The 21,239-nt window shown below is 40.5% G+C and overlaps 1 long non-coding RNA gene across 1 annotated transcript in view; it reads left to right on the top strand.

Moving 5' to 3' along the window:
* The window catches only part of LOC140103883 (uncharacterized), a 52,152-nt gene extending 43,906 nt beyond the window's left edge, over positions 1–8,246 (top strand). Inside the window, exon 3 of the long non-coding RNA XR_011850198.1 lies at positions 6,828–8,246. This is a non-coding gene — a long non-coding RNA (uncharacterized lncRNA). The remainder of the gene's footprint in view (positions 1–6,827) is intronic.
* The last annotated feature ends 12,993 nt before the right edge of the window (positions 8,247–21,239 follow it).

Genomic DNA, 21,239 nt, shown 5'->3' on the forward strand with positions numbered 1-21,239 from the left:
CATCGGCGCCTGCTTACATGCAATACAAATCGGGGGGCCTGCCATCGGACAACCCAACTGATTCGGAAAAACCCTGGAATTTAAAAACAAAATTGTGTCGCAAGATCCAGCAAATACATGCACCAGGAAGAGGAAGGTGAACTCCAGCGGACCTCAGTGGGGAAGCGACACATGAAGGAAATTGGACGCACAACCTTAGTGAATCGCGGCAGACCCGAATCCTCGTCGGACAACGCACATCAAGGATCGCGACAGGATCGGGTAAGTAAATCTTAATTTGTAAACTTAATTTGTAAACTTAAGAATAATAACAATAATTGAATGGTGTGAAAATGCTAAAAAAATAGACTTCGTTATAACTGAAGTTGCTCATTGTGATGATTATATGATGATTACATCAGCAGTGGTTTAACATTGGCAGACTAGATGAACATGTGCCAAGGGCCTTGGGTCTTAGCCCTACTGGTCACATTTGTACATCCAAATGCATTTTAATCTAGTTTTCTGAATCTTTGAAACATACTTTCATGTTATCCTCTTTTGATGTACAGACATATTTATTTCTTGTGGTGGTTTTGTTTCTTAGTTTTGGCTAAAGCTTATGTTCCACTAAAGAGGAAAAGGACTGGACATTTTGAAATTCAACTTCTTCAAAATCTTATATTGGGGAGGGAATGGCTCACACCCGTATACATGAGACGGTATACCATTCACTTAGCAGGTTTGGGTAGAGTACATATCACATGGATTACATGCTGACAATCATCCCTTATTCAGTGTCAATTATCACACAGCCCTTCTTATGTTGGAAAATGGACAATGACATATTATAGCATTTAGTGAAGCAAATACATACCATATAAATGCTCAGCTCTCTCTAACCAGCACTGAATGGAGCTGCCATAGGTGCCACTGAGCCAACAGCGTTGGAACAGAGGAAGCAGGTGACACAGTCTTGGTTTTTGGGAAGGGGGCTACCACAAAAATGCATTAGAGCAACGTATGGTCTGCTCAAGTCCTTAAATTTAAGAGGTAAATGAATGATGTCTGGTTTTGAAAGGACCTTTCTTAAAGAGATATTCTGATCTTTGGAGTTTTAATGACTCAAGGTCTCCACTGCAGTTATGGTGTTTCCTCCATACTCCATTTACTTACAATAAGAAAGTTTCCTATAACAATGCAGCAAAAGATAATTGATATTATCTTCTCTTTCATTTACTCCTTCCTTCTCCTTCTCTTTGTTCCTTTCTTCCTTCCTTCCTTTCATTCTTTCTTTCTTTCTTTCTTTCTTTCTCTCTTTCTTTCTTTTTTTTGTAGAAACTACATTTAATAAACCCAACCGCCATTAAATTTTATGGGCCTACCGCCAACCCTAGCCTTGTCCTGTCCTTGGTTGCCCTGTCGGTAGACATCTGTCTGATAATCTAGTTAGGAATGCAGCTGTTTAGATGGAGTCCATATGCGTTCTTTTCACACGGTTCATGGCATTTCAACCGTTGCTCTAAATCTACTGAACTGAAGAGCAGATGTTTCCTGCCTAACGTCATAGCATATTTAATATAGATATAAAACCTCCTGCCTGCATTCATCGCACACATCATAAGCACAGGTGATGTTGTAGAGCATATTAGCACTAAAACTTCACCATACTGCCCTGGGTTCATGGTTTCCAACCCACACATCTGTGTAGTCAGATTAGTTTATTTCCAGTAGTGTTGGCCTCCTTTGAAGCCTTCAACAAGAATTACAAGTCAATGAGATCTGTTCGCTTTTGTACATGTTATGTTCTGTTGTTTCACTTGAACAGGCACTAAAATCAACCATTATTCAATAAAATTTGGCAGCTAGAAGAAACCTAAAAGAATGTGTGTGATGAAGACGAGATCATCAACATTGACACTAATACCAAGACAAATATGGTTCCCATTCGTCGATAGAAAGATTGCGACATGTCCATGACATTTTCAGCAAGAGGGAAATAGTAAAGAGATAAAAGCTAATAACTTTTTATACGGGTTCCAATGGTCCAAAAACCTGAAGATTCAAGAACCTAATTATTCTACTCATACATGTAGAAGAAATTGTAATAGTTCAAAGCATAATAACATGACAATGGATTAATCCTGATGCACCTGATGTCGTTTTTCTGGTACAGTTTTAAGGATTCAAAGAACACAGGGGAGAAAACCCCTATGTTGTGCCTTGTCCCTTGTATTATTTATATTACAGAGTCTAAGGAATGTTTCCTTCAAAATTATCGGGTCAGTTGAATCAACTCAGTATTAAGTTTTGACACGTTGTATCAAAGACTTGTCAAGAAGAGGGTATGTTCTGGAATTTATCAAAAGTTGTTAAAAGATCAATTAATAAGTCAACGTAAATAGTTACTGTTGCTCCAAAGAATACATATTTGCTTGACTTAATTGACAGTTATCTCTACATGTATAGTCAAACAAGGAACTCTGTCAATCACTAAATAGGACCACCCACTGGACTCCTAAGCCCAGAATGAGCTGAGGTTAAAATAAATAAAAGCCAAGTTATACTACAGTCATGGCCAAAAGTTTTGAGAATGATACAAATGTTAATTTTTAATAAGGCTACTGCATCAGCTTTGGGACCGGGCTACCAGCAGTGCAGAGCTTGCTCAGGAATGGCAGCAGGCAGGTGTGAGTGCATCTGCACGCACTGTGAGACTGCGGAGACTCTTCGAGCAAGGCCTGGTGTCAAGGAGGGCAGCAAAGAAGCCACTTCTCTCCAGAAAAACTGATATTCTTGACTGATAATCTGCAAAAGTTACAGGGAGTGAACTAGTGAGGACTGGGGTAAAGTCATTTTCCCTGATGAATCCCCTTTCTGATTGTTTGGAACATCTGGAAAACAGCTTGTTCGGAGAAGACAAGGTGAGTGATACCACCAGTCTTGTCTCATGCAAACTGTAAAGCATCCTGCAGCCATTCATGTGTGGGGTTGCTTCACAGCCAAGGGAATCGGCTCTCTCACAGTCTTGCCCAAAAACACATCCATGTATAAAGAATGGTACCAGAATGTCACAAATTGTGACAAAATGCAAGCATTGATTGTGCAAGAATGGACTGCTATCAGTCAGGATTTGGTCCAGAAGTTGATTGAGAGCTGCCACGGAGAATTGCAGAGGTCCTGAAGAAGAAGGGTCAACACTGCAAATATTGACTTGCTGCATTAACTCATTCTAACTGTCAATAAAAGCTTTTGTTACTCATAATATGATTGTACTTGTATTTGTGTATGTGATAAAAACATCTGACAAACCAGAGGGCAACAGATCATGTGAAAATATAATAATTGTGTCATTCTCAAAACTTTTGGCCGTGACTGTGGAATTCTCTAACATAATTATATATCAATTCAATACTCTCCTGCTCTATAACATGCTTCCTGGAGATAAGAAAGCAAATAAGAGTCATGAATCATTCACAAAAGAATAAATAGTTAAAGAAGCAGTTTATTAGAAATAATTAATGAAACAATCTAAAATGGTCTATTTTTTATATTTTTAATATTGTATCCTCATAATGTATATTCTTATGGAACATTTCTGGTAAAAAAGTGGTTTTGTCCTTATCCTGAAAGCATGAGTGAATATAGGTCAGATGAAAGAATTCCTGCAGAAACATCGCTTTTCTGCTCCAGTTCCCTCACTCGGCCACTGGACGCAGAGCTAACGCCGTCACTTAAATTATGTCCTTTCCATCATCACTGGTACATAGCCCAGCGGAGACAGAGCGCAGAGACAGCAAAAGTCCCCGCGGGTGTGTGAGAGGGAGGGTAGCATTTCCTTGGCTCCTAACCCTGACAAAACGCATTAGGGTTCCTGTAACTGTAAAGAGAAATTTCATGTACATTTTCCCCCAGCGCTTACGGCAAACAAAGCGCTTGGTTTATTTATTCTGTTCTCCTCCTCTGTATGACGCAGTAGATTGAATAGCCGTGTATATTGGTACATATTCCTATTGGCGTATGGAACAGCTGGAAAACACGAGGTAACGATGGGGTCCATAAACACCGATCGGCTTCAAGAGCAGGTGTAATTGTTCACTTACTTGATGTCAATGAGTTGGATCATACCAATCTTGGGCTGGGGTTCCTGGGGAAAAATGAGACAATGATTTGGTTGTTAGTTGCAGAAGTCAAAGGACATCTATGTCACAAAATGAGGATGTTTTGGTAGTCAGGTTTCCAGTCTGACTTTAAATTTTGTTAAATTTTGCTTATTTTTAAAGGAAAACTACCATTTCAAATGGTCGCTGTAAGCTGTAAACACCGAGCACCAGCTCAGGGTGAGCTGGTGCCGGTGCTTAGTCTCGTTAGTGAGACTTTTTAAACTTTATAGCAGAAACTGCTTCGGCGCTGCGTGCGCACAATCGTGCGCGCGCCTACATAGGAAATGCCGCAGGCGTTGCGCGCGCACGGTCGCGCGCAGCGCCGAAGCAGCTTCTGCTATAAAGTTTAAAAAGTGTTAAAACCGCGGTTTTAACACTAACGAAACTAAGCACCGGCACCAGCTCACCCTGAGCTTGTGCTCGGTGTTTACAGCTTACACCTACCATTTGAAATGGTAGGTTTCCTTTAAGTAATTTTTTTGTCTGTCTAAAGTAAACAAAATAATTTATACAAGATAATATAGCAAGTTCTGAGGGTTGGGAAGCATTTTGGATTGTGGGACTGGCTGATGTCAGCAGCCTTTTTGTCTATAGCAAGCAAGGCATTCAGAACGAGTGTATTTTTTCAGTTTTTGGGACTTTTACTTTAGGCTTCTGGTTTGCTTGGATTTTAACTCGAGAGTTGATTTGCTGCTTTATGGCAGGAATCAGGTCAATGTTAATCTCTTCTATGATTTAGAGCTCAAAATTGGGAGAGCGCTGACTTTAATCTAGAGATTAAGGATGTAAATGGTAACACTGGGCATATACTATATACATTAACTCATGCAGGGTAACTATATAGTATATTATTAACAATAGTTAGCAATATTCACACCTTATTTGCCATCGCAATGTTTTCCATGTCCTTGTTCTGATGGCACCAGCTCAAATAAATCTTTACCTTTAATCTGCTGCCCTCACATTTCATTTACTCTGTATTGTATTTGTACTAATCATTTTATTTTCTGAGATTTTTGATATGTACTGATCTTATACATTTTTTCATAATAACAATGGTACCATAGAGTGTAAACTCCTGTGAGCGGGGCCATCACTCCTTTTGTTTTATATGATCCTATTCGTGTTCTGTAGTTTCTTATATTGTTTGTATATGGACCCGATGATCTGTACAGCGCTGCTGAATATGATAGTGCTATATTCACCCATTACCCATTATGCTTGAGCTGCTAAAAAAAAATCTAGCCAGACTAATCTTGAGATAACTTATTCGGGTGAATGTATCATGTCAGTTTTCTGGTGTGCAAAGTATGAAAAAATAGAAATCCTGGGTCCAAATCATTGAAATTGTGACTCTATGCCCCTCACCAATTTACAAAAAAGTCAGGACAGAGAGGGGGCACATTGAGCAGATTAATTTACTTTAAACTGTGCCAGGCTATAGTGGAAATCCTCACTAGCTTGTGGCTAGCATAGATCTCAATTACAGCCTGCAAGGTCAGCACCTAATAATTATTCCGATTATTATGATCAGTACACAAAGCACTGGTTTCAGTACAATCACCCTATTTACTTACTAGAGCAAAGTGCTCCTTTCTTCACTTATTTTATATTATCATCCATTTTGCATAAATAAGAGATATTTTGTGATAATTTGTGATATAACTTATCAGAACAATGAGTCGACTCTGAGCCAATGAGTAGCGACTCCCAGCAGTGAGCCAATGGTCATTACAACTGAATCCGCCCCTAAATTGGACCCACACCCCTTTTTGTCAGGGTAAAGTGTTGTGGAAAAGTGTTTTATATAGGGTTTGTTGACTGAACTGTGGCTTCTTATAATATATTTAAGAGGGAGATGATCAGGAGCCAGAAGAGCGAACTCTTTTTAGTGAGCCAAACCTAATGACCCCACTCAGTAAAAAGAGCAGGACTTCCCATCACTATTTCTTCCTTCCAATATACTTTCCTCTCACTGAGGAGATCACATAAAAGCTCTATGGAGAAGGGAGAGGAAGAAGTGAGAGTTGTTGGAAAATAAAGATAAAATGTTAACTAAAAAAGATGAACATTATTACTCATGTACTGATTCCTACCAAGTTTGATGAAAGGTGAGACCTCATACTTTTACAAATAATGCCCAGTAACTCCCCCTCTCCTCTCCAGATCATCTATGTCACCTAGCAGGTCAATGAGTTTCTGCCCATCTAGGTAACAAACAGAATTTATCAGAGATGTCCGAGGTAATAATAGATTAGGAAGGAAGGAAGGATAGAGGATTATACAGTAAAAACAAAAGTAAATGGAGAAAGATGCACATTGATCTGATAAGATACATTGTAAAGTTTCTCGTGTTTCGTTGAACTATACATTCTTTGCAAAGGTTGTTTCTAGTTTTCCCTCTCTTCGCCTTTTAGCAGAACAGATTGTAAATGGCCACCAAGCAAAAACTATCAATTGCAAAATGTATCTGCACTAATATAATGAAAAGAGATTAAGGGCTGTTTATACAGATTCCAAATACATCAGTTCAGGTTCACCATAGGTAAAGTGGATATTTCCAATATTCTAGTTTACCACCTGATTTGTCTTTTTACACACTATGGTTTAGAAATCAGTGCAGAAATGATAGAATATGTCACTGAATTGTGGTACAAATAACTCTTTTTTGTGTTTTTTCTGCAGCCCCTCCATCTTGCCAGCCCGCCAGCTGTTCTACCAGCTCACTGATTACTCATCCTCCTGTAATTACCTCGGCCAACTACAGGATATCAATTAAATAAATCTCTCTGCAAGTCTTGGGAATGGGTTAATCCTGAAGTCTAGAGCACAAAGGATATACAAAGCATATTTCTATGTCTTTTGGATCGTGAGTGCTTGCATTGGACACGATTCAATGGCAGCTAGCTTTCATCTGGATAGCGTTCAAGTTAATGGATGCCATATGCCTGTCTTGATGAACATTCAACGCTGTCGGTGAGTTTGGTATACGAAGGCAAACCATCGATCGTTGACTGTACATCACGGCAAGACTGTTGACTGCGGCTCTTATCGGCCCATTTTATGTATTCCAGAGTAACCAATCACTACAGTGTGTTCTGGATTATCAGCAAACTCTCCTTCTAGTCTTGGTAATGCCTTATTATAGTGATGCTGGTAAATATTTATAATGAACTGACACAACATACAGAATCAGGAGTGTGCTAAAAGCAAGATCAATATAGTGTTACTTAATCCTTTTTTGCAAAAGAGTTCAGAAATCCCAGCAGCAGAAGGATGAGACCACATTAATGTAAATGTAATTTTTCATGCCAGCCCCAAATGTATATGGTATACATGAGAGGTGCTCCTTGTACTGTCACATAAAGTAATTTGCCAAAGTGTTCACTCATAAATTCTAATAAAATATTTGAATCAGGGTGAATCAGGAGATGACCCTTTAAAAAGGAAACTTTTTGTACCATTAAAGTGCCATATGTTGAGCCTTCATCCTAAGATCCATACTGATGGCTAAACAGGTTGAAATTAATATTAACATACCTGGAATATTCACATATTATGTATAATTTATATAGGTAATTTTGGTCATTGTGTTCCCATGAGTATCATGAGTTTTTTTCTACTAATTGATAAAACTTCTATAAGATAATCGGCTTCTAGGATGAGTTTCCTCGCAAGGAGGTGCCTTATCTAATTTAGTCCTTTGGTGCTAATATCTGGATGAGAGAAATTCTGCGAGAAACTAAATGGAAGGTCACAATTAACATTCATTGCTGTCGGTGGGTTGAGTTATAAGAATAAACTCGCTGAACGATGAATGTAACTGTGTCCCCTTTTTTATACAGGAGCTTTGATTTCTGATGGATTATGTATAAACAATCCGGACCCCCTAACTGTGTATGGTACACACATGTATTGAAATGAATACTAAAGTCCAATGGCAGATCTGTTTGGTGACATTGTGGGTACATGAATCTTGAACCTAGAAAAACCACAATGGAAATTTACTTGAAGCAAATAAATCTTCACATTAGTTAAATCATTGTGTCATTGTTCTGTATTTTAACCCTGTGAATGTAATAAAATATATTTGTTCCGTGTGGAGGTTACTTTCCTTCTATGATTATTTCATTTCACAAGGATGCTTCTGAATTCTAGAGACTTATAAATGAAAGGTTATTCATTATCCACTATCCACTTACACAAATAAACTGCTATGTTAGGCATGGTTATGTCCACTCTTTCTGTGCCAAAAGATAACTTTCAAAATATGCAAGTTTTGACATCTAGCACCACTGCATCCAGCACCTACTCTCATCTTTTCCCCTTTCATCTATGCCTTACGTCTACGTTTGTTTTTAGCAAGATCATAGGCTATGCATGAAGCACTTGCCCACAATGTACTATGGCAATTTTTAGGGTTTGCAGCCAGATCTTGTTGCAGTGAGCTCTGCAGTTTTTTGTGGCAGATAACCTTTAAAAAAAGCATCAGAAAAGCGAGTGTGGGAGCTTGGTGGCGAGTGTGCATTGATCCGAAGTGTGGGCAGTGTCTTAAGTGTGACTTACGTTTAAGGGACTTAAGTTTGAGGGGCTTTAGCAGGTAACTGCTGTGTTTTGTGTTACTTTCTATTTCTATTGTAATCCCCATTAGAACAATGGACTCCATAAGTGGCATTGCTACACAGTGTACATCCTGTGCCATGTATGCTTTTCTTGAACAGCCGTTCGAGGGGGGATACTGCTGTGTGGGATGTGTGAAAATTGCTCATCTGGAAGCCCAGATTCTGGATCTAAATGAGCAAGTTTCAAGGCTGCGGGCAATTGACAATATGGAGCGAAGTTTGCTGCTCCTGGAGCACAAGCTCTCTGGGGAAGATGGGTGTGGGGAGGGAAGTATGGAGGTGCAGAGTGAGGGGGCAGCTAGTGGGGTAACATGTAGAAGGCGGGGTAGAGGGAAGAGTTGTAGGGAGTCTAGTCCTGATCTGGTGCACCCCAATAAGTTTGCCAGGCTGGCGGATGAGGGGGATATCAGCTCTGGGGTAGCAATGCTGCAGCAAGACATGGCCTCTAGCAACCAGGGGACTTTCTGCTCCAGTAAGAAGGGTAATGGGAGCACAGGCAAGGTCAGACAGGTGCTGGTAGTGGGAGATTCGATTATTAGGGGAACACACAGGGCAATCTGTCACAAAGACCGTGCATACCGAACAGTGTGTTGTTTGCCGGGTGCTCGGGTTCGGCATGTTGTGGATCGGGTTGACAGATTACTGGGAGGGGCTGGTGAGGAACCAGCGGTCATGGTCCACATTGGCACTAATGACAAAGTAAAAGGTAGGTGGAAGGTCCTTAAAAATGATTTCAGGGATTTAGGCCATAAGCTCAGGGCAAGGACCTCAAAGGTAGTTTTCTCCTAAATACTGCCTGTACCATGTGCCACACCAGAAAGGCAGCGGGAGATCAGGGAGGTAAATAAGTGGCTCAAAAGTTGGTGTAGGAAGGAGGGTTTTGGGTTCATGGAGAACTGGGCTGACTTTTCTGTCAGCTACAGGCTCTACAGTAGGGATGGGCTGCACCTCAATGGGGGAAAAAGGGGAAAAGCTGTTTTGGGGGAAAAATGGCTAGAAGGTTGGAGGAGTGTTTAAACTAGAGACCTGGGGGGAGGGCAAGTACACTTGTGCAGGGCAAATAGACCGTGTAGATAGAGAGCTGGGAAGAGTCATAGTCCATGGGGGAGGAAGGGGGGCTGGAATGAGATTGGGGAATAAGGACAAAAGGAATACGGACAGGGAAAACCATATAAAGTGTATGTACACAAATGCCAGAAGCCTCACAAACAAAATGGAGGAACTGGAACTCTTGATGTTGGAGCGGAAATATGATATAGTGGGTATCAGCGAGACATGGCTGGACAGTAGCTATGACTGGGCTGTTAATATAGATGGTTATAGTCTTTTTAGAAAGGATCGTATAAATAAAAAAGGGGGAGGGGTTTGTTTATTTGTGAATTCTTGCCTCAAGCCTGTCTTGCGAGATGACATCAGTAACGCAAATGCAAATGTGGAGTCCCTATGGGTTGAGATAAGAGGAGGGAAAAAGAATAATAAAATATTACTAGGGGTTTGTTATAAGGCTCCAAATATAATGAAGGCAGCAGAGGAAATGCTGATTAGTGAAATGGATGCGGCTTCAAAGCAAGGTGAAGTACTTATCATGGGGGACTTCAATTACCCAGATATTGACTGGGGGGCAGAAACCTGCAGGTCCTTCAAAGGTAGCAGGTTCTTGTCAACAACAAAAGACAATTACCTGTCGCAACTAGTCCTGGAGCCAACAAGAGGGGGGGCACTGCTGGACCTTATCCTTACCACAGACCTGATAGGGTATCAAAACTACAGGTTGGGGGGAACCTGGGTAATAGTGATCATAATATCATTGATTTTGTATTACACTTTACTAAGAGCGTTAGTGAAGGGGCAACCAACACTCTAAACTTCAGGAGGGCAAATTAAATAGAGAGTGTGGGTCCCCTTAGAAATAACATGGGGGTCATTGTAGAGGGAAGGAGATGAGGAAAGGGCCAATCTACTGAATGTTGCCTTCTCAACTGTCTTTACCCAGGAAAATCCCCTGGTGGAAGACACATTGAGGAATAATGTAAATAATTTTTGGAATGTCAACAGTTTAACCCAGGAAGAGGTATGGCGCCGCCTCGCAACCACTAAGATTGATAAATCACCGGGGCCAGATGGCATACACCCACGGGTTCTGCATGAATTATGTACGGTGATAGACAGACCGTTATTTTTAATATTTGAATATTTGAGGACTGGTTATGTTCCACAGGACTGGCGCATAGTAAATGTGGTACCAATATACAAAAAAGGATCAAATAGCGATCCTGGAAACTACAGACCCGTGAGTCTAACTTCTGTGGTGGGGAAAATATTTGAAGGGTTTGTTAGAGATGCTATCCTGGAGTATCTCACTGTGCACAACCTTATAACCCAGCGTCAGCATGGGTTTATGAGAGATCGGTCCTGTCAGACTCATCTGATTGGTTTCTACGAGGAGGTAAGTTCAAGACTGGATCTGGAAGATGCTGTGGATGTTGTATATCTGGACTTTTCAAAGGCATTTAACACGGTGCCACATAAAAGGTTGGTATATAAAATGAGACTGCTGGGAATAGGAGAAAATCTGTGTATTTGGGTAAGTAATTGGCTTAGTGATAGAAAACAGAGGGTGGTCATTAATGGCACATTCTCAGATTGGGTTGATGTTACCAGTGGAGTGCCACAGGGGTCAGTATTGGGGCCACTTCTTTTTAATATTTTTATGAATGACCTTGTAGTGGGTTTACACAGTCAAGTTTCAATATTTGCAGATGATACTAAGCTGTGTAAAGTAATAAATACTGAGGTCGATAGTTTAGCATTACAGAGGGATTTGTGGAAGCTTGAGGATTGGGCAGAGAAATGGTTGATGAGGTTTAATGTAGATAAATGTTAAGTTATGCACTTGGGCCATGGAAACAAAAAGTATAATTATGTTCTAAACGGTCAATTACTTAGTAAAACTGGAGCTGAAAAGGACATGGGGGTATTGGTGGATGGTAAACTTAATTTTAGTGACCAGAGCCAGACGGCTGCTGCTAAAGCAAATAAAATTATGGGATGTATCAAGAGAGGAATAGATTCTCATGATAAAGACATAGTTTTGCCCTTATACAAATCCCTGGTCAGACCACACATGGAATATTGTGTACAGTTTTGGGCACCAGTGTATAAAAATGATATAGTAGAGCTGGAACGGGTGGAGAGGAGAGCAACCAGGATTATTAGGGGAATGGGGGGATTAGAATACACTGACAGATTAAAAAAATTGGGATTATTCAGTTTAGAAAAAAGACGACTGAGGGGAGACCTCATTACAATGTACAAATACCTGAACGGACAGTACAAGGATCTCTCCAAAGATCTTTTTATACCTAGGCCTGTGACCAGGACAAGGGGGCATCCTCTACGCCTAGAGGAGAGGCGATTTTACCATCACCATAGACAAAGGTTCTTTACTGTAAAAGCAGTGAGACTGTGGAACTCTCTGCCGCAGGAGGTTGTTATGGCGGACTCTATGTACACGTTCAAGAGAGGCCTGGATGCCTTTCTGGAGAGAAAAAATATCACGGGTTATGGGGATAAAACATTTATTTAATTCTTAAAGGTTGGACTTGATGGACTTGCGTCTTTTTCCAGCCTTGTATACTATGATACTATGATACTACGACATTTTAGTTAAGAAAAGTCACAGCCGGAAATACAGGTGGAAAAAAATGAGTAATGCAAAGCATGGGGGGTATTTAACAGGTCTTCTGCGCCCTGAATAAATTGCAAAAGCTAACTTACTGCTAGCACTTGTGATTATTTTCCCCTTTCCACCACCTCCATGCCAGGGGGGTGTGAGAGGGGGACAACATGGCCAGCTGGAGGGTGGGCGCGGCCAGAGGGGAGTGGGTCAGCGTGAGGAATTCCAGTCCCTGCATCTGCGCTTTCGCTGCAGCTAGCAAATTTTTATATGTGAGGGTGGAGCCTCTTCATGTATCCAGGTGCACCAAAGCAGTGGCGGGGCTATCATACGCCGATATATAACCCCCCATGTGGCTGTTTTACCAAATTAGTCAAACATTTTCAGACTGGAGGACAAAGAAACCAGACACTATAATAGTTCCCCCCCGTATGATACCTGAGGATCTCACTGGACCTCAGAGTGATGTAGCTTCAGCTTCCTCTGCAATTTTTTAAAGTTAACTTCAATCACGAAAGGAGCAGAGGGGAAATAAAAATAAAGATAAGGGTGCTGTTTGCGATTCGACCTACATAACATTGCAGATAGTTCAAGTAAGTGGATCTTAGTGACAAATTCTCTTTAAAAGGGGACCCATCACCTCTCCTGACTATGCTGTTTGGTATGAATTCCCCATAATGTAACAATACTGAAGCTAAAACTTTAGGTGGTACAGCCAGAGAGCTGGGGATAATGGAGGACAATTCTCCCCCAAACTGTCTAAACATAGTTGGTTATAAACCACCTCTTAAAAGATAATGGGTTATGGTTTGCAAGATTAGGTTTCATACAAATTTTCTTTGCAGATTCCAAGATGGATACTTTTTAATTTGTCAATTTGTTAATTTGTTAATGGGAGTGAGTGTATCCTGCCATTTTGCCACAAACTTAATGAAAACTACAGTGGCCGCGCTAATGAGCATCCTTAGAAGTACTGTATGAACATAACCTGAAAAGAAACCTGTCAGCAGAAAGCTGCTAAATACCTTCCAGATCATGTTTCTCATGGCCCAATGTTGTGGCATCATTCAGAAAATCAACTTTGTAGTGAGTGGAGATCTGGTTCTAAAATGTCAAAGAGGCGTAGAGCAAAGCACTTCTCTGTAATTGATGCAACTAACTTGCTCTCCTGAAACATAGTGAATAGAGGGGTAAAGGGGATGTTCTGAGAAGGGGAGAGTTTGACTTAAACTCTCCACCTCCATGACTTTTTATAAGCAATTTACATCTCATTTCAAAGCAGATTTTATGGATGATGCCACCACACTGGACAGTGAAAGAAACACAATCTGGAAGGTGAACTGCTTCAAAACATATTGGTTGTGGTTAATTAGGTCAATTTCTGCTGATGGGTTCTCTGTAAGATGAAGAAATGAGAACAGTGTGCTGTTGTGGACAAGTGTGAATAAGATCTTACACTTCCCCTCTCACAGACAACAGTCTAAACAGAAGAAACCCCTTATTTAAACAGGACGTAGTCAGAACATCATTACATATTATTATCAAGTAGAGTTGATATATATTATAACTTAAGCCAGTTTTATATTTGAGCAAAAGATAGAAAATTTAATAGAAATGTAGACATAAACAGATCATTCCAGACTTTGCTTTTCACTTTTACTCCAGATGGTTCAGTACCAGGAGGCAATAAAGCAATGACCCTCACTGCTAGCATTCACAAAGGGCAAATCAATCAGCTATGAGCACAGATGGAGGGACATAAACACTGGCATGAGAACTAGAATACACTGCATATGTACAGAACTCTGTATTCAGGCATTATTTTTCACATTTAAGACACTTATGTTAATAATTTCTAAAGAACAATTTGATATGTATATAACTTGAGTGGTTACACACAGCTTCTACAGGCTAAAGAAGCTGGACCTATGAAGACCAGCTGATCAGGGGAGAAGGTTCACTCCAAGGATGAGCTTCACTGTTTCTAAGGATGAGCTTCACTGTTTCCAAGGATGAGCTTCACTGTTTCCAAGGGTGAGCTTCACTGTTTGGTAATTACTATAACTAACTATACGCACAGGGGGCGTAGCCATACGGAGTAATGGCTGCCGGCTCCAGGCTCTGAGGGAGCTCTCTATTTCCCTACCCCTATCGCTAAGCCTCGTTCTGCCCCACTCTTACCTGATCGGATGGGCATGGGGGCGCGTTCAGGGAGGTGTGGTGTCTCTGGTCTGCGGCGCCGGGAGGAGAGGCGCAGGTGACGCGGCCACGATCGGGGTGGCCGAGACGCTGGAATTTCTCTGGCGCGCGGCTCGCGTCTCGAGCCTCCTTTGCGGCGGCCGACAGGCACGGGCCGGTGCCGCACATAGCACTGCACGGCGTGCCGGGCGCTGAGGATCTCTGAGGAGTGGCGGCCCGGCGCGGGGTACGCGAAGAGTGCAGAGCGCCCCCGATGCTGACGGGACACCTGTGGCTCTCTGCATGAAGAGGACGCTGAGGGCGCTAACGGCGACCTGGAATGCAGGAAGCAAGAAGAAGCCGGACCTGGATGTACCTCTGGGTGTCGTAAGGAGAGGAATACTGCCGGTCTCTGCCCTGCTATAACTACAGTGTCGCTAAGTGAGTGAGCGAGCGTCTGGTGAGTGAACCCTGCACCCTGCACCTTGGACACTCGGAAGAGGGACCCCACCGACAGAAGCGACACCCGGACCCCCAAAGCAATGGTACAGTACAATTTATAGCTGTGGAACTTAGCAATTGTTCTTCATTCTATTTGCCCACTGAGGACCCCTGAGTCTATCTGGGGATTTATGATTTCCCCGGCGGCTATTCTGTGCCCTCTCGCTTCATGTCTTGCTGTTTGTAACACTAGCAATAACATAGGAATGTGCTGGACTAACCTGAGGTCTTAAGGCCACTGACTAACCATCTAACGAAACTTCTTCTAACCACTCGCTAACTAACTGCCTACCCTTTGACTAATAACTTACTACCCTGGAACTAATGGACTAGGTAAATGGAAATGTGAATGCAGCTGTCTCTGGAACTAACCTTCTTTTCCTGAAAGTACATTTGACCCTTGAAATGGATCTCACTTGTTTCTGCTGTTTCCTTGCTTAATTGGTAGACTGTGAGAAAAGTGTTGGGATATTTTTCTGGTCGCTCTCAATAAGAAATAGCTAAGTGAACTATTACTTGCCATAATGGTTAAGCGGGAAAAGGGTACAAAGGTTGTGTTCTCGGTCTGCCATCTTAAAAATGTGGTGATATTACTGAGAATTGTTGGGATATTTTTGGGTGCCTATAACCAGAAATAACCAAGTGAACTATTATCTGCCATAATTGTGGAGCGGGAAAAAGGTACAAAGGTTATATTTTAGGTCTACCATTCTAAAAACGTGGTGATACTATCTAATGTAGAAGAAGTGTTTTTTTTTTTTTTTTTTTTTTTTTTTTCCTCTTTTCCCCAGCTCGTGGGTATAATGACGAGAGGTAAAAACCTGCTAAAAAAAAATACCCTGCCTAAACTAAAAAACCAACTGACACGTGCCCAAAATAAATCATCGGTACGTGAACCTATTTCGAGTATACCAAAGGGGATTAACTCCTTACGCCTTAATTTTCAGCCAAAACTAACGACCCAAGACTCCACCTCTCCTCAAGCTGACTCCCAACCGACAATTATGGCAACATCTTTGAGAGAGGCGCATTCCGCTTCTCCCTCCCCAAATCCCCAAGCCGTACTTACTGTAGAGGTAATGCAAAGTATGCTAGACAGATTTGAAACAAAACTCTTATCTAGAATGCAGGACATGATGGGGGAATTACAAAAAGAAGTAAGGTCGATTGGAGAAAGGATAGACCAGGTGGAAACTAAACTATCGGAAGTGACAGTGTCTCAAAATAGTTTAATGACCTCGCATACCGAAATAGAACATAAGATAACGGATTTGGAGTTAAAAATAGGGGATTTAGAGGACAGATCGAGGAGAAACAACGTTCGCCTTAGGGGCATCCCTGAAGCTGTTCCTGACTCAGCACTTGAGGAATATGCAGGCAAATTTATTTCGGCTATATCGCATCCATAGGATTCCGAGACCAAAACATTTAAAAGCAGATACCCCCAGAGATACCATCTTAAGGATGCATTTTTTTAAAACTAAAAACCTTCTAATACAGGAGACCCGTAAAAACCCCAGGTTTCCACCACCCTATGGGAACATTGAGATTTTTGCGGACCTGTCACCAATAACCCTAAAAAAGAGGCGCGAATTCGGGGAAATAACTAAAATCCTAAGAGATGCAGGTATGGCCTATAAATGGGGTTTCCCAGTAAAATTAATTGTGACAAAGGATAAGTCCACCTATACATGCAGTAATGTGAAGCAAGCTGAAAATTTAATGGAAAAGTGGGGCTTGTTAAAATGTAAGGACACTGAAAAAGCTAAAAGTAATATAGATCAGGAGTGGTCCGTAGTAAAATAGGGAATAATGGGGAATGGTAGGGAGACTAATCCCTCATTTTGGAGACACCAAGGGGACGGAACTCTTCCACCTTACATAGGAGGCGGAGTCTCGTCTCACTGGTGACTGTTTGCCCCGTATCCAGTATACAAACACTGGATTTGTTTAAGTCTAGGCCGGCTAATATGTTAGCTGGTCAGTTAATGTATTTGTATATTAAATATGTTGTTGTAGTGGTGTTCTGTATTTATGATAAGGCATGCTCTGGGAGGGGCAGTTTAACTGAAATAAATAAGAATGTATTAATAGCATTTAAAACGTGACTAAGATATGGTTATTGAAATAATGTCATTGAATGTTAATGGGTTGAACACTCCACAAAAACGCACTTCACTTTGGAAAGAAATAATTAACACTCAAGCAGACATAATAGGGATACAAGAAACTCATCTACTTAAAAAAGATGAAGTCCGCCTACATCACCGCGACTTTCCTACGATTATATTTGCAACTTCTAACTCTAAAAAAGCAGGGGTGTGTATGATGTTCAAAAATACTGTTATATTTGATCTTACTAGGAAACTGATTGATGAGGAGGGGAGATACATTATAGTTCTAGGTAAAATAAATGATGTCCCTTATACTTTCGTAACAATTTATGCCCCAAACAGAGGGCAAAAAACCTTCTTTAAAAAAATGGCTAGCTTGTTAGAACAAAATGCAGAGGGGAAAATTGTTATGATGGGAGATTTTAATATCCCTCCAGACAGAGAATTGGACTGTTCTTTGAACATGAGAGGTGGTAGAGAAGATTTAGCACAAATAATAACTGAAGAGAGGCTACATGATGTGTGGCGGTATCAACATGCTGAAGAAAGGGATTATACCTTCTTTTCCACTAGACACCTCTCGTATTCAAGGATAGACTTTTATCTAGTGAATAATTTAGCATTAACATCTTGCTTACTCTCCAAGATAGGTCAAATAACTTGGACAGATCACGCCCCTATATTTTTAACTATCAAGGAAAGCTCCATTGCATTTACGAATTCTCCCTGGAGGCTAAATAACTCTCTTCTAAAAAATGAAAACACACAGAACTTGATCTTGGAGGTCACAGAGGAGTTTATTAATATTAACGATAATAAAGAAGTTAACGATGAATCCTTATGGTCGTCACTTAAATTACATATAAAAGAAGTCTTTAAGCAGGTAGCAGCAAGGGAAAAAAGAGCAAAAAATATTGAAATTCGCGAAATTTTGTCACAGATAACTTTACTAGAAAATTCTAATAAAACAAATCCTTCAGCTTCTACTAGTAACAACCTCTCCTCACTTAGAACCATGTTGAGAGCACGGATGCTATCAGATTATGAGAAATCATTAAGGAAATTAAAATTACAAAATTACTCACTGGGAGATAGAGCAAGTGGGATTCTTGCTAAAAAAATTAAGAGAAAAATAGCTAAGGAACGAATAAATCTTATACAAGAAAGTAATAATAGGCAGATAAGAGACCCTAGGGAGGTAGCGGAGGCATTTAGGAAATATTATGCAGCATTGTATAACTTAAAAGATAATAAAGATACACTGCAACCAACTATAGACGAAATCCGTCATTTCCTTTCTTCAGTCTCCCTCCCAAGTATATCAGAAGATCAAGCTGCATACTTGGCAATGCCACTTAATCAAGAGGAATTAAACCGAGTTTTAAAGGGCCTTAAACTTAATTCTGCCCCAGGGCCGGATGGCTTGACAAATATGTTTTATTCTAATTTTGCTCAGGTCCTGAACCCGCTTTTAATAAGAACTTTCAATTTCTGGCAAAATCAGGGCAGGATTTCAAAGATGAATGCTGAAACAATAATTAGAGCAATACCAAAGCAAGATAATCTTAATCCTCTCCCAGAAAATTATAGACCAATAGCATTAATTAACTGTGATTTAAAAATTTACGCTAAGTTGCTGGCAAATAGATTGGAAAGAATAATTCCCAGCTTAGTATCTACAGATCAAACAGGGTTCGTATATGGGAGACAAACTAAAGATGCTACAAGGAGGATGATGGACCTTATTCATCTAGCAAACTCAATGGGAGCCCCGGTTGCATTCCTGTCACTAGATGCTGAAAAAGCTTTTGACAGGGTGCACTGGGGCTACCTAAAGGAGGTCCTGTCCAAATTTGGCATTGCTGATCAAATTCAAAAATCAATTTTAGCTCTCTACTCGGCCCCTTCAGCGAGGGTTTTAATTTCAGGTTTTTTATCTTCAACACTTAACATCTCTAATGGTACCCGCCAGGGGTGTCCCCTATCACCGCTAATATTTGCGTTGATAATGGAACCACTGGCGGAAATGGTGAGGTCTAATTCAGAAATTGTGGGTATTCCAGCGGGTAAAGAAAGACATGTAATCACCTTATACGCTGATGATGTCATCATCACATGCCAAGACCCCGAAAAATCGCTCCCTAATTTGCTAAAGACCCTAAAGTTATTTTCACATATTTCATATTATAAGTTGAATATTAAAAAATCGGTTGCTCTCCCAATAAATGTCCCACTCACAGTATGTAGGGATTTGTGTAATACCTGTGGCATAACCTGGAAACCAGAAGGCATAAAATATCTGGGGGTTATTTTGTGCCCAACAACAAATGAGACAATAAGGAAGAATTTAACTAAATTAAAAGCAAACTTGAAAACAGATTTTGATAAATTAGGCAAAATTTATTTATCTTGGGTGGCAAGAATCCAGTTTTGCAAGATGACAGCTCTGCCTAAGATTCTGTATGTCTTCCGATGCCTCCATGTACTAGTTTCTAATAAAGTCTTAAAAGAGATCCAGATAATCCTTAGTAATTTTGTGTGGAATAACAAACACCCACGAGTAGCAAAGGCGAATTTGCACTTTCCACTTAACAAAGGAGGCATGGCAATGCCAGATATTGCAACCTACTATAAGGCTGTTGCCATTGACTCACTGAGAGAGTGCTGGAACCCGAAAGAAAACCATTAATGGATGAGATTAGAACAGTACATTTTTGGTGGGAGATCTCTTAGAACAGTAATGGAGGCAGCCTATTTGGGGAATTTAACGTTTTCCACTAGCATGCCCTCATTACAATATACTTTAAAAACCTGGAACGAAGTAGGTGGCAGCATAGGCTTAAAAAGAGGACAGATGTCTATTCGAGCATTGGAATTACTCGGCCCTAATATAACACTAGAGCTGTGGGCTAATAAAGGCATATACACTATTTCAGACCTTTTTGAGGGTAAAACGATAAAGTCTTTTGAAACCCTTAAGGACCAATTCGATTTGCCCAATAAGGTCTTTTTTCAATATTTACAAATAAGAAGTATATTAGCAGAAGGGGAAAAGCAAAGCAACACTCACCTGTATCCCCTGAAAAAACTATTTGAGCCCTCTGAGAGAAAAGTAAGGGGTATATCAATTGCATATAATATTCTTAATTTACAAGGGATAACAGACAAGTTGAGCTACATGAAAAAATGGGAGTCGGACCTGAATGCAGAATGGGATGATGAGCAGTGGGCAAAAACATTTAGATGGACAGCTCAGTGTTCGCCATGCATAAACCACTTAGAACAAATAAAAAAGATGCATATGAGATGGTATCTTACGCCAGACAGATTGTCCAAAGGAGGCACATCTTCTTCTCTATGTTGGCGGGGATGCGGTATTAAAGGAGACCAAGTTCATATGTGGTGGTCATGCCCTAAATTAACTTCATTTTGGTCACAGATAGGGGACCTGATTAACACAGTCACACAAGCTCAGAATGTTATTTCCCCACAGCTAGCTCTATTACATTTAGGGACTGATAAATTCCCAAAGTCCCAGAGATGGATTATGACGTATATCCTGATTGCAGCAAGGCAATGTATAGCTGCAAACTGGAAGACGGCACAAAAACTAAACCTAACAGAAGTTTGCAACAAAGTAAACATGTATAGCCATTATGAAATTATGATGGCCTCAAATTACACGCATCTTTGCAGAACGAAAGAAAAATGGGATATATGGGAGAAGTCCCCCTTCTCAGTAAAATAATTTTGGCCCTTGAAAGATAACCCTAAAGTGCTCAACCCACAATATATTTAACAAATGGTCACGTTTAACTCGAATGGAAAATTAAAAATCTAAAATTCTTGTTACTTCTAAATCTTGAGTTTGAAACGCCGCCCCTCCCAGGATGCAGCTGCAAAAAAACCTTTTTCTTTTTTTTTTTTTTTTTTTTTTTTTTTTTTTGTATATATGTTTTTTTTTGTATATATGTCTATTTGTATTGTCTATACTTGTTTATATATG

The sequence above is a fragment of the Engystomops pustulosus genome, chromosome 10 (assembly GCF_040894005.1).
Source record: "Engystomops pustulosus chromosome 10, aEngPut4.maternal, whole genome shotgun sequence".
NCBI lineage: Eukaryota > Metazoa > Chordata > Amphibia > Anura > Leptodactylidae > Engystomops > Engystomops pustulosus.